The 12,516-nt window shown below is 39.2% G+C and overlaps 1 pseudogene; it reads right to left on the reverse strand.

Annotated features, from left to right (window-relative positions):
• Positions 1-5,438: 5,438 nt before the first annotated feature.
• LOC112202938 lies at positions 5,439-8,002 on the reverse strand (annotated as a pseudogene).
• Between the last annotated feature and the right edge of the window lie 4,514 nt (positions 8,003-12,516).

Raw genomic sequence — 12,516 nt, forward strand, 5'->3', positions numbered from 1 at the left:
TACCGCTTGAGCCCCGGCTCACCCCCAGATCACCTCTGACGAGCAGCCACGCACCGCGCCAAGATAGCATCAGAAGCTGGGAACTGAAGCACATCAGTTCCATATTGAAAACATGGAAGAGCTCGGCCTTTTCCCCACCTATAAAATGTTCTTTCCTCTCTCCTCATTAATTACGCATTCACTACTTACCTACTGTTATTCTGTCAATATAAATACATTGACTAACTTAGGCATTGGAGAAGAGAAGACCGCCCAGCCCAGTCTCCCTCTGACGCCGCTTTGTATTTTACTTGACAGGTAGCTGAAGCTCTGAGAACACTGCAAGTAGCAGTCCGCCCGTCGGACCAGCGTTAACAAAGACTTGGGCCACCGCTCAATCTTAAACATTAACAGCTATGTTGTAATCGGGTTATATATCGAGTTATCTTTCGGCTATATCACTGCTATGTTAAAGCAAATGGAGTAGCTATTCATGCACTCTTTGCTAGTTGGTGCTTTTTAGAATACATGTCTTATGTAGGGATTCCTGATATTATTTCAGGACATACTCTAGATGCTTATTGTAATCAGGGGTCTAGGCTTAAGGTCACCCCTTGTATTCAACAATTTCATTAATCGAGGCTTGAGGGCAACCGCACCAGCCCTTTATTCAAAAAAAAAAAAAAAAACCAAGCTTTATTTATACGCGAATATTTCTCTATAACAGGATATGATTTTATTTTCAAGTATTTTGACATATTTGTAAAAAAAATGTTTATAATTGACAAAATAATTGGTTGAGAATTGTTATTGGTGTTAATATAATTTTTTTTAATGATTTGTATTGGACTTGAAAACTGTAAGTACAAAGGAAATAGAAATCATTAAGTATAATGTGAAAAAAGTTTAGAAATTAGAGATACTATAATATAATATCGTATATATTTTTGATGGATATTAGATTTTTAATGAAAATCTGTAAGTAAAAAAAAAATCAATAAAGAGCCTCACGTAGGGATCAAACCCATGACACCATGGTGGGGAGTCTTGCTTGCTAACAACTGCGCTAGGCAACCTTATTTGTACTTATTCAGTTAATATAGTATATATCAATTCCAACAATCAAAACTGGGACACGGGACTCAGTAGGCCCCTACCTCCTTCCGCCCCTCATCTCCACATAAACCCTCACCATTAAAAATTATTTTAAAATTTCGCAGTCGATCTACCTAAAAATTTTTGACAGTACTTTTTAACTCAATCTAGCTTGATTGCTCTTATATTAAGAATTCACTAGCTTTTAATTTTGATTGCATCATAACTCATGTATTTGTTGTCATTAACATAGCTAAAACAAGTTACTTTTGTTCACATATGTTGTAGCTTGCATAATAAGCATGTGTGACTGTGTTAGATAAGAGCGAGGTTATATGTGTCTAGACACATATGTACAATTGAGCACGCCATTGAATCTGCTGGATTTCCTCCTTTCGTTCAAGCCCACGATTGCGGTTTGGATAAAGATCGATGGATTTGTGTAGTAATAAAGCAAATTAAGCAAACACATATATGCATAATGCATTCCCATTTGCATACATATATTTGACTAATGGGCTGCTTCCATATGTCATACATATAGCTAGATATATAGTAATATAGTATTAGATGTTTGCCCGCAACTGTAGCTAGAGTACGGTCTACTACGCCATTGCTAGCATTCCCATTTGCATGAATATGAAGTTGAAAACCCCAACTCCAGAAATCAATGAACTACCAGTCAAATCTCAATCTGGATAAGCCTAAATTACGGTTGTGGCGGCAGCTTTAATGGCCCTCTCTAAATCTAATGTCTATGAATTGGTGCAAAATGTGCAACATCGTCTCCCATGATATTATTATATGAAAGAGGATAATATAGAGAGGTCGAGCTAGCAATATGAAATCAGCACCCAGAAAAAGTAAGATTCAGAAGTCAACGGACGAACATGATATTGATCGAGCGGATCGTCCCATTTATTTTTTCTCAGTTTTATTATTAATTTGTACTAGTAGCTCAAGCCTGAAACTACGGCGGATGGCCAAAGGACGTAAAACATGTACCCAATAACAGACGGAAGGTTTGATTCTATGACATGAAATGATGAGAGGGGTTTAGCTGTCTGATTCATGAATCCATTGACCAATATTTAAAATATTTAAGTTTTTCATGGTCAACTACGCATTTTAATATATACTCTGTTGAAAAAAAAAAAACAAATGAATTGAATCTTCTTATCAATATTAGGCTAAATGAAAAGTATTCCTCCATGTCCATACATATACTATTCGGTATTTAGTTCACATTAGGTGTATCTATCGAATTGAAGCTGTTTATCTTATATTAATAAAATATGAGTGTAATTAAATTAAAATATCAAATTTAAATTCGTTAGATACAAATATTAAACATTAATACGTAATTTACATATATGGTATATAGTACTTAATTAAAGTGACGTTTTGCCACATTTAGTACTTACCCAAAGTTCTACAAGAAAACTTTTAGTACATTTAGTATTTTTCTGTCGTAGCCAATGTTCTAGGTATACGTTAACCCAATGTGAACGTGCTAGCTGTCCAGTTGGTCATTTATTCTTAATTAAATTACAGTATAAAATATTACATATTCCTTAATTTTCTGTTGGACAGTATTTCATATAAATTATATTTCATATTCCTCACTAAACATATAAAACTGCACTAGATATATACACTGATCATTGGTGACAAACTATTGACAACTACATTCGTTGAAAAAGAAAATCTTCGATCAGCATCACAAGGCCGGCATCCCATCATTTTAGGGTGTGTTATATATATATATATATATATATATATATATTTCCATTATATAATTTTTGTATGCATGATTTTTATGGTTAAGCCAACTTGATCATACCTCATATATATTAATTAAAAGACAGAAGAACGTTAACGTGTATATATTTTTATATGTTTGAGCCCAAAAGTTTTTTTGGCAAGATCCTGTTTTGGAGCCGAACATTATGTATGAGAGAGCCGTTTAAGTTCTATATACTCAAACCCTATCTCATTCTATGAACTTGTTATTATCTAATATGGATTGATGCTAGCATTATGTACTGTATATACTCTTTCATAGAGTGGTTAACTCATTTTATTGTAGCTGATAACCTACGTCGCTAACAAATATCTAAGAGCATCTCTAACGGTGGTGTCAAAATCCACCGTGGAGCTCCAACGAATACAAAAGACAGTTCTCAGCCTTTTCAACCCATTCTTAAAATCCACCGTGGAAGACAGTTCTAGCTTCATCCTGTCAAATTTGACAGACTCAAGCGTTCTGTCTTTTCTTTTTTTAATTGTTTTTTCTCTTCTTCTCTCTCATTCTTTCTCGTCTCTCTCTTTCTTCATACCCGGTACCTAGACCAAATCAAAACTTCTAGTCTTGGTTCAAGTTTCACAGATAAAACAGGAAAGCAAGAAATGGGTTTTTTGAGTTTTTGGCTTCTAGGTTTTTTGTAGAAGTCTCTCTATGATCAATTTGATGAAGAAGATGAAAGGGGTTGTTGCTGTGGAGCCTTCTTCGTATGCTCTATATTAGGATCAGAGTCTTTTGCAAGACTATGAGAAGCTGCAGAAGGTATATACTGTTTCTGGGTTTTCAAAATCTTTTATGGGTTTTCATCAGATCTGTGTATATAATTTGTTTTTTACCTGGGTTTTCCTAAATTTGGATGTTTATGTGATTGTTTTTGCTATTGAGCAATTTGAGCTTATGCAGCTGGATTTGAGTTGAAGAATGAGTAATTGGTTTTGGATAGAGATTATGAAGGAGGAGAAGGAAAGGAGGAGAAAGGGGAGAAACAGGAGGAAGATAGAGATTTAAATAGAAGAGCATAAAAAGGTAGAGGAGAAGAAGAGAAACTGAAGGAGAAGAAGTGTGATCGTGCATTTTGTGTTTTAATAAAATATACATTTATTTTAACTGATGGATTGGAGTGTAAATATAACAAAATTGTCAAATACCACATCATCTGTCAAATTTAAATTTGACCCAAAAATTTTAACATCTTTGTTGGAGATGGTCTAAGCGATCAGTGCTAGTTAGATAGTTGTTACAATATGCCAAAAGCCACTAGGCATATAGCATGGCCGGGAGTTAAAGACATGTCTGCCATGGATGAAATATTGGGGTTTGGGCACCAACGAACACCACCGCTGCCTGTGCCAATTAACCACCACCAGAATACCAACTTTTGAACCCCTCTAAGAGCAAGTTCACCAGTTTGGTTATCGGGTCACCTACTATTTACTGCTTTTGTGTGTTTATTTCCAGCTCTCTGGGTCATGAAATACACTGTACTCGTGACCCAGGGCACGAAATACACTGTGCTCGTGATCCAGAAGGTGAAAATAAACATAAAAAACAGTGAATAGTAGGTGACCCGGTGACTCACGGGTGAACTTGCTCTAAATTGCACGAAAGCCAAAAAAAGAACCACAACATGCCATGAAGCCTTAAACATATATGCATGACATTAATGCAGTGCCACCTAGCTTGCTAGAACTTAATCGGACCATATTTCTTTGAACTTTTTGCAGGTTTGTATCGCATAGGGTTCGGCTGTCATGTATGACACCCTAAACTCTAAACGCATGGCCATACATCCCATCTGCATAGTATGCAGGTCTGTTAACTCTGTATAGCAGAATTTTCCCGTATAAATATATTCAGTCAACTGTTTATAACAACTCCATGGAAAATCTTATAGATATATAGTGTACACGATATAAACACCAGAGCTTCAGAAGTTGTCGGCTTCCAAACATCATTACAGTGACTAGCTATACACAGCATTCTGTCATTTTGTGGCACTCAAAGTCCCCAAGTTGATGATTTTAATTCATTTCTTACTAAATTTTCCTGCATCCAAAGCCATCTTGATTATTTCCATTCAAATAAGACAAGAATTGAGCTTAGAAAGTTGAAGAACTACAAATAGATCATAAGGTTCTGTCGGGAACACTTAAGTTGCACCTTTTGACAGTACTAGATAATCTAACTTAATCTGGAATTACATATGATAGTACATAGATTAAGCCAACCACATTCTACTTAACTATGTACGTAGGAATAACCACGTACATTAATTAACTACATATTTTGGGGGGGGGGGGGGGCGGGGAATAACAACGTAATATGGGCTCTAGTACCAGACTATCAATTCAGACCACTGCTACTCTTCCCCTCTGTATTCTCTCTACAGCACCAAAGCGACTCTCGATAGAAGAACTCTCACCATCTTCACTTGAATATGCTTCAAGTGACGAATCTAAAAAAACTTGTCTCAATATATTTTAATAAGTTTTCCTGTTTTATTTATTTATTTATTTATATATGCATGGATGGATAATATTGTAATATGGCCCCTACCAATTCAGACTACTGCTAGTCTTCGCCTCTGTATCCTTTCAAGTGCACCAAAGCGGCTCTGGGGAGAATCATCTTCAGGCTCCTTTCTCTTGTTAGCCAAATGTCCAAAAACAGCCAACGGGACCTCCTTTTGTGCAACCTCAACCATCTTCTCATCTTCGAAATCAGTTTCTTGCTTTCTTCTTCCGCTAGTTCAATGCATTTCTTCATGATAACTAGCACTGACTTTAATCTCCCCATCAATGCTCAACCTCTGATCCTTTTGCATCATATGCTCAGGTAGAACAGAGTCCGTCTGGCTATAGCTTGCAGATACACTCCGTTTGATTCGAAGCATATCTCGGCAAGTATCCTCATTTCCGTATTGCACCTCAAACTCGAGCCATTTGTTCCAGAACTCCGCATCATATTGTGGACGTGAAAACTGTGATCCATATACATATACTCTCCGAACACGATCAATTTCAGCCAAGCTCTTCTCTAGCTCGGCATACTTCAGACACATTGTCTTAACATCCTTGTGTGGAAGACCAGATTCTATTGCTTGCACATATATCTCCCTTGTCTTGGGGACACCAAGTCTCTCCGCTACGCGGGCGATATAGATTCATACAAGCTCAACTTGTCGTGTTTCGGAACAGCCTCAATTGCTTCATGATAGACATTCATAGCGCGCTTTGCTAGACCATAATCCTCCTCCAGCTTTGCAAACTGAAGATACAAAGGTTTAATTGCGTCAGAAGGAGCCACTTTAACGGCGTCCTCGAATAGCGCTCTTGCGCGTTCCATTTGTGTCCCCCCATATCTCTTCACAAACTTCGAAAGATATGTAACCCATATGTCTTTGACATGCGGGGTACTTGAACATTTGGATTTGGGTGCCCTTTTCATTCACTTTGAATGCATCTTCAAAATACTTATGCTCTTCCAGAAGGGATGCATAGTTGATTATGATTTGTGTTGTGGCTATTCTAAGATCCAATATTCTCTCGTACACTGCCCGAGAGGACCCTAATGTACCAAAACTCTCATCCAAGTCCACATATAAAGTCCAGAGTCTCGAGGACTTGGGGAGTTTAATCATAATGTAAAACAACAGAATTGACCAGCTTAGGTCTTCTATTCATGAGATGCTCCAACAGGGTCAACCTCAAATAGATATTATTATGACTACATAGCGAAAAATCATTAATTAATGTCTTTTTAAAGAATTCAAATTTGCTCACCACCAATACTTTGGTGGTGATACCACCACTCAATATAAATCTGTCATGTGTTATAAAACATAATTATAGTTACAGTGGTGTTCACCTGGTCAGTTGTTGACCAGAGAATTTATGCTCAACAACCCTTAAATTTACATCCAATGGTGGAAAACAAAACACCTCAACTTAATAATAATTCTCTCTGCCCTTGGATGTATCCAAGGGTGGTTGAACATTATTTTCTTGGTCAATAACTGATCAGGTGAACATTTTCGATACTCAATAATAGTTAATCATGATGTTTTATTAAAATAATAAATTTTAAATATTAAATTAATTTTACATGACGTGACAAGTTTTAATTGGGTGGTGATATCACCACAAAATAAAAATGGTGAGCAAATTTGAATCTCTTTTTAAACTCAACCTCAGACAAGTTTACATTGGTTCGAACATCTGCTTCCTCGTCCTCGTCCTCCTCTTCATCCTCTTTCATCATGTACATCTTTATGGCAATGAAACTCTCTAAAAATTGAGCATACGAATCGAAAACAACACTAAAATCTCTCAGTCACCACACTTTGCATAGCCTCCTCAAATAAGCTCCTTTTAATGTAATAGTCAGCCAGCGACGTCCACAGACTCCCCACCTCGTCTTTAAATGTCTTAATCCCACCTCTAATGATAGCATCCACATTGATACCCGAGACCTTGGTACCGTGCCTAGCAAGCAACCACAATATTCCAACCACAGCGTCTGCTTAGTTTTCCCCTTTACTGAACAAAACTCATCATCATTCAACACCGAGGCGAGCTTCTCCGCCGCCTCTTGCCAAAGACTAGAATCGATCAAGAAATTAATGTAGTCTTCCACGTAAGTAGGGTCAAACTGCAAGTACCTCCGGTAAACCCTAAGCGAGGTCTCGATTGGGATACCCTTCTGACTAACGAAGGCAAGGTAGAGCTCCCAAACGCGGTCGTGCAGCTGCACGGGAAGAGCACACAGCGCTCTGTCGAAAGTCCGGCGAGTCCTGGTGATCAATTTCTGCTCCGTCAGGCTCTGCAAATACATAAGCCAAATCTGCGGCATCTTGTGCATTGTGACTAGGCTCTTTCGAAAGTGTTTGTTGAGGGTTTCGTACTCGGAGTGATTGTTGCGAGCGAGTTCAAGGCGTTCTAGAAGGTAAGCGTGCCAAAGCTTGTAGCTTCGGGGGAGGGCCTTGACGGCCCGCTAGTAGATCATTCTACGCTTGTCGAACGAAGCGTCGGATCGGGCAATCAGGTAGCGCCACCATAGCTTGAGGCTGTAGGGGTTTCGGAGAAGCTCGTCTTGTGAGGGGTATAGGTCTTGAGAGATCGACATGGCACAAATTTGCAGAGATTGGTAATTGATTAGGGTTTTATTAGAATTTATTTATAGTTGCACGAACTTACCCTGCCTCTACCAAGAGTTTATAGTTTCTTACCCTAGACTATACCTTATAGGAAACAAATTCTAAATACAATTGGAAAATGATTCTTAAAGAAAACTCGCTCTGTCTTGTTACAAAAAAATAAATCTCACCTGTTATTATCAATTTTTTTTTGAATCAAACCCATAGGGGCAGTAATAGTATTCATCTCAAGCCAAAATGATTATTACATATCCTTCTGCTATCATCTATAGACATCAAATACGTTGAAAAGCGGGTCTCCTCAATCGATTTTACTCCAGAAGATTCTCTAAAAATACATAAAAGTGCATAGCTCCCCAAAACTAAAGAATTATGGGTCTCCTCCTTCGATACTACTCCAAAAAATTCTCTAAAAATACATAAAAGTGTATAGCTCTCCCAAAACTAGAGAATTATTGAAAATAGACTAAGCTACTAGCATAGGGTTCCCTAAACAAAAATAGGAAAATAAAAGAAAGAAAACTAACTAATTATCAGCCCATAAGGCCCAAAGAAAAGCAGTATCCAAAGCCCAAACTTAACTAGCCCAGCATAGTTCAAGCCTCCACCCTTATGCAGAAAAGCTGCCGCACTCAACCGGAGTGTATCTCTAACGCCATCGTCGCCGCGAGCGTATCTTTGACGTCCCACCTCAAGGAAACATCATCACCATCACGACACCACTATCAAGAAGACACCAAAAGACGCAGGAACATCTTGGTCCGAGTCCAACCAGGTTTGGGCCACCCACTCCCCAAGCCTCCAGTAGATCCTCGAAAGAGCGTCATCACCTTTGCCGAGTACAACCCAGCCGCGCTACCGACATCGTCCCCATGAAGCAGTGTCCACTACGGCTCTAAAACTCAGAAGTGCTTCTAACCTGATTAGAACTGCCCACTCGCCGTCTAAACCCCAAACACGTACTGCAATATCAGAAGCCAAGGGCAATAGCAGCCATTCCCATCTGGCAGCATCCCAATGCCGGCGAGGCAAGTGCCAACGCTGATGGCGGACGCCGCCGGACGAGAGGAAGATTTCTTTGGTTTCGCTCCCTGACGGTGTGCAGCTAGGTTTTGAGAGAGTTTTTATTCACTTGCTATTACCATTGTTTCATTGTCAACCACAAATATTGTTCTTTATATCGAGGGTCAAACTTAAGACTTCTACTCAAACTTTATTAGAGTGCGTGGTATGTCTTATACTAAATTTTTTAATATAGAGTCCCCGTTTTATGCAGTTTTTACTTTTTACGAGAACTAAAAATATACATGCAAAAATCAACCAGACATATTGGAATTAAGGCCAGGCCATGAAGCCTTTAACATTCAATGCATTGACATTGATTATATAGTTAGAAGCTAGATCTTAATGTACACCACATATATACACGCACTAAACTGAATATATATACACTCACGCACTAAACTGAATATTGTAATAAGTCCATATCATGGTCAGTCATAGATATATAGAGGTTATTGACATTGTATATCAGAAGTTAGGCCTCATCATATGGCCCTTGGGTCCTAAGCCCGTCCGGTCAGGCCCTTTCATTAGGGCGGGTCGGCCCGACCCTTTTTAAAATAGGGTAGGGTATGGGTCATACAAATGAAACCCGGCCCTACCCTACGGCCTGGCCCAATCCTAAAAGCCCGGCCCTAAAATTTAAAATTATATTTTTGTTATTTTCTATTACAATATTACATATTTACATGTGTAGAAAACTATGGGAGTTTGATGAATTATTTGAATCTGTACAAAATTGGTCTCTTAAATCGAGTTTGTGTCTTTAAGGCCCAAAGGCTGAAGGTTCGAAGCCCAACTGTCCAAGTCCAACTCAAGGAGCAATAGGGCAAAAGCAAACCCTAGATAGCAGAGTAAGACGCTATGCCACATAACCATGTTCACAGTTTCACACTATCGACTTATTGAGTCTCTCTCAAACATATAGGCCGCCTTTCTCTCAAACCCGATGTTCCTTCATCAGAGTCCAGATCGCCTCTCTCAGCCACCACCTACGGCAGATGGCCAGACTCTATCCCAGTATCCCGTAGGATCGAGGCGAGCTTGCGACTAGTCCAATCGAAGATCGAGGTGGAGTAGACGCGAGGCGAGCTGAGGCTGTGATGTTGAGCGAGGCGAGCTGAGGACTAGTCGGATAGAAGATCGAGGTGGAGTAGACGCGAGGAGAGATGAGGCTGTGATGTTGAGCGAGGAGAGCTGAGGACGAGTCGGATTGAAGATCGAGCCTAGGGAGCTTGTGACGGATTGAAGATCAAGGAGCTTGCGAGGCGAGCTAAGGGCCTGAGGCTGTGAGGAGCTGCTGTTATAATTCTCAGGTTGACACGAGCTGGGTTTGAATGTTCTTGTTAGCGTGAGCTGGGTTTGAATCTCTCTCTGCCTCTCGAAATCTCACAATTCTTCCTTGACGCGAGCTGGGTTGATGAGGTAATCTCTCATTCCCGTTCAGTTTGTTGATGTCAGTTATATTGATTATTGATTATTGATTAGCTAAACTCTGTTTATATCTGGTTACATCCTTTATCCTTACCGTTTTCTTTTGTGTGTGTTATAAGTTTACAGCAGTGGAAGAGATCCTTGCAGAAGGTGAAATTGAACTGATATGTATGTATTGCACTATTGCAGGTTCTTTGTATTATCCGACAAAAAAGCCTATTTCTCCTGTTGATTTTAGTACGAGATGAAGGAAGTTTAGCTTAAGAAGGCAGTTTGTAAGTGTTAAACCAAAAACACTTCAATTTTTGTTAGAAAGATTGCAACTTCTGTGAATTGATGAAGAGTTTTTGTAGCCTCAGTCTCAATGCAATTTCAATGAGAATGCGTAATTAAAGGTTTTGTAGGATTTGCAGTTATTCACAGTTCACTTATTGTCTTATTTGTAATGAGCTCAGGTTCTCAAGTAGCCTGTTCTCAAGACTCAAGTATGAATGTATGATGACTGGAGTTGTTTTTCAGTTTGAATTTTTTTTTTTCCTCTTTAGTTTCAGATTTCAGAATATGAAGAAGTTTTGCAGAAATTCTGTTTTATGCCAGTTAAACAAAAGCCCGGCCCGAGCCTATTTGGAAAGGCTGGCCCGGCTCGGCCCTTTCGACCCTAGAGGGATGGGCCTTAAGGGAGGGTAAGGGCTTACATATTAAAGCCTCGGCCCGGCCCTACCCTAAGCCCTAAAATTTAGGGTAGGGTCGGCCCTAGCCCGGCCCATGATGAGGCCTATCAGAAGTTGTCGACCACTGAAGTCCGAACCATCAATACTGCTAGGAAGTAACACCATATTTGTTGCACCCAAAGCCACCAAGTTGATTATTTTAACACATCAATTTGTGGCACCCAAAGCTAACTTGATAATGTCCATTGTTCTCTTACCACCTAAAAAACACAAAAAGTGAACTAAACAAGTTTACGTTCATTGTTCAATATAGGATAATGAATCCTTTCAAGTGTTAGGAATTCGACCTAGAATTTCTCTTGCGGAAGCAGACAAGTGCAATACAATATAGATAAACGATCGAGAAAACAAACAAGAACTTGTTAACGAGGTTCAGCAAAAAAACTTTGCCTATATCCCCGGGCTGCTTAGGTTTCACTATAGAAGAAGAGTACACGAACAAGAATATAAGGATCTCTCACAAGAAGTTCTCACCAACTCTCAAGACCTCACTTGCTCTCTCTGTTTAATGCTTCAAAGACTTGATCTACTACTACAACCTATGCCCCTATTTATAGATATCTAACTAGACCCTATAAGACATTGGAAACTTATTCCCAATAGACATAGAAACCATTACCAAGTAGGATTATGTAAGCAGGTAGGAAACAATCAAAACTCCTCTTTGATCAAGGATTAACAAATCCTTATCGTATGAGGAATCAGATCCACACACCTAACAATCTTCCACTTGAAGCCGATTACTCTAGTAGCTAACATTCTTCTAACATTCTTCAATACACTTCAATCATAGGCAACACAAACCCCATTATCACAGCCAACATCTCCTTCTTCAAACTTGGAGACCAACTGAAGCCAAGCACAACTTCATTTTACTTATTGGCACAGACTTAGTCAACATATCAGCAGGATTCTCACTTCCTTGAATCTTCAACAATTGCAGCACTTCATTCTCCACGAGTTCTCGTGTGTAGTGATACTTCACAGGAATGTGTTTAGTCCTTGAATGAAAAGCAGGATTCTTTGCCAAGTGAATTGCACTTTGACTACCACAGTGCAATGTACAATTCTCTTGCTTTTCACCCAATTCCTCCAACAGACCCTTTAGCCACACCATATCCTTACCAGCCTCTGAGACTGCTACATACTCGGACCTTGTTGTTGACAGGGCCACTTGCCCTTGCAAATTTGAGACCCAAGATACAACAGCACCACCCACAGTATATACATAACCAGTAGTACTCCGACAAGTATCA

Source organism: Rosa chinensis, chromosome 5, assembly GCF_002994745.2.
Source record: "Rosa chinensis cultivar Old Blush chromosome 5, RchiOBHm-V2, whole genome shotgun sequence".
In the NCBI taxonomy this organism is placed as follows: Eukaryota; Viridiplantae; Streptophyta; class Magnoliopsida; order Rosales; family Rosaceae; genus Rosa; species Rosa chinensis.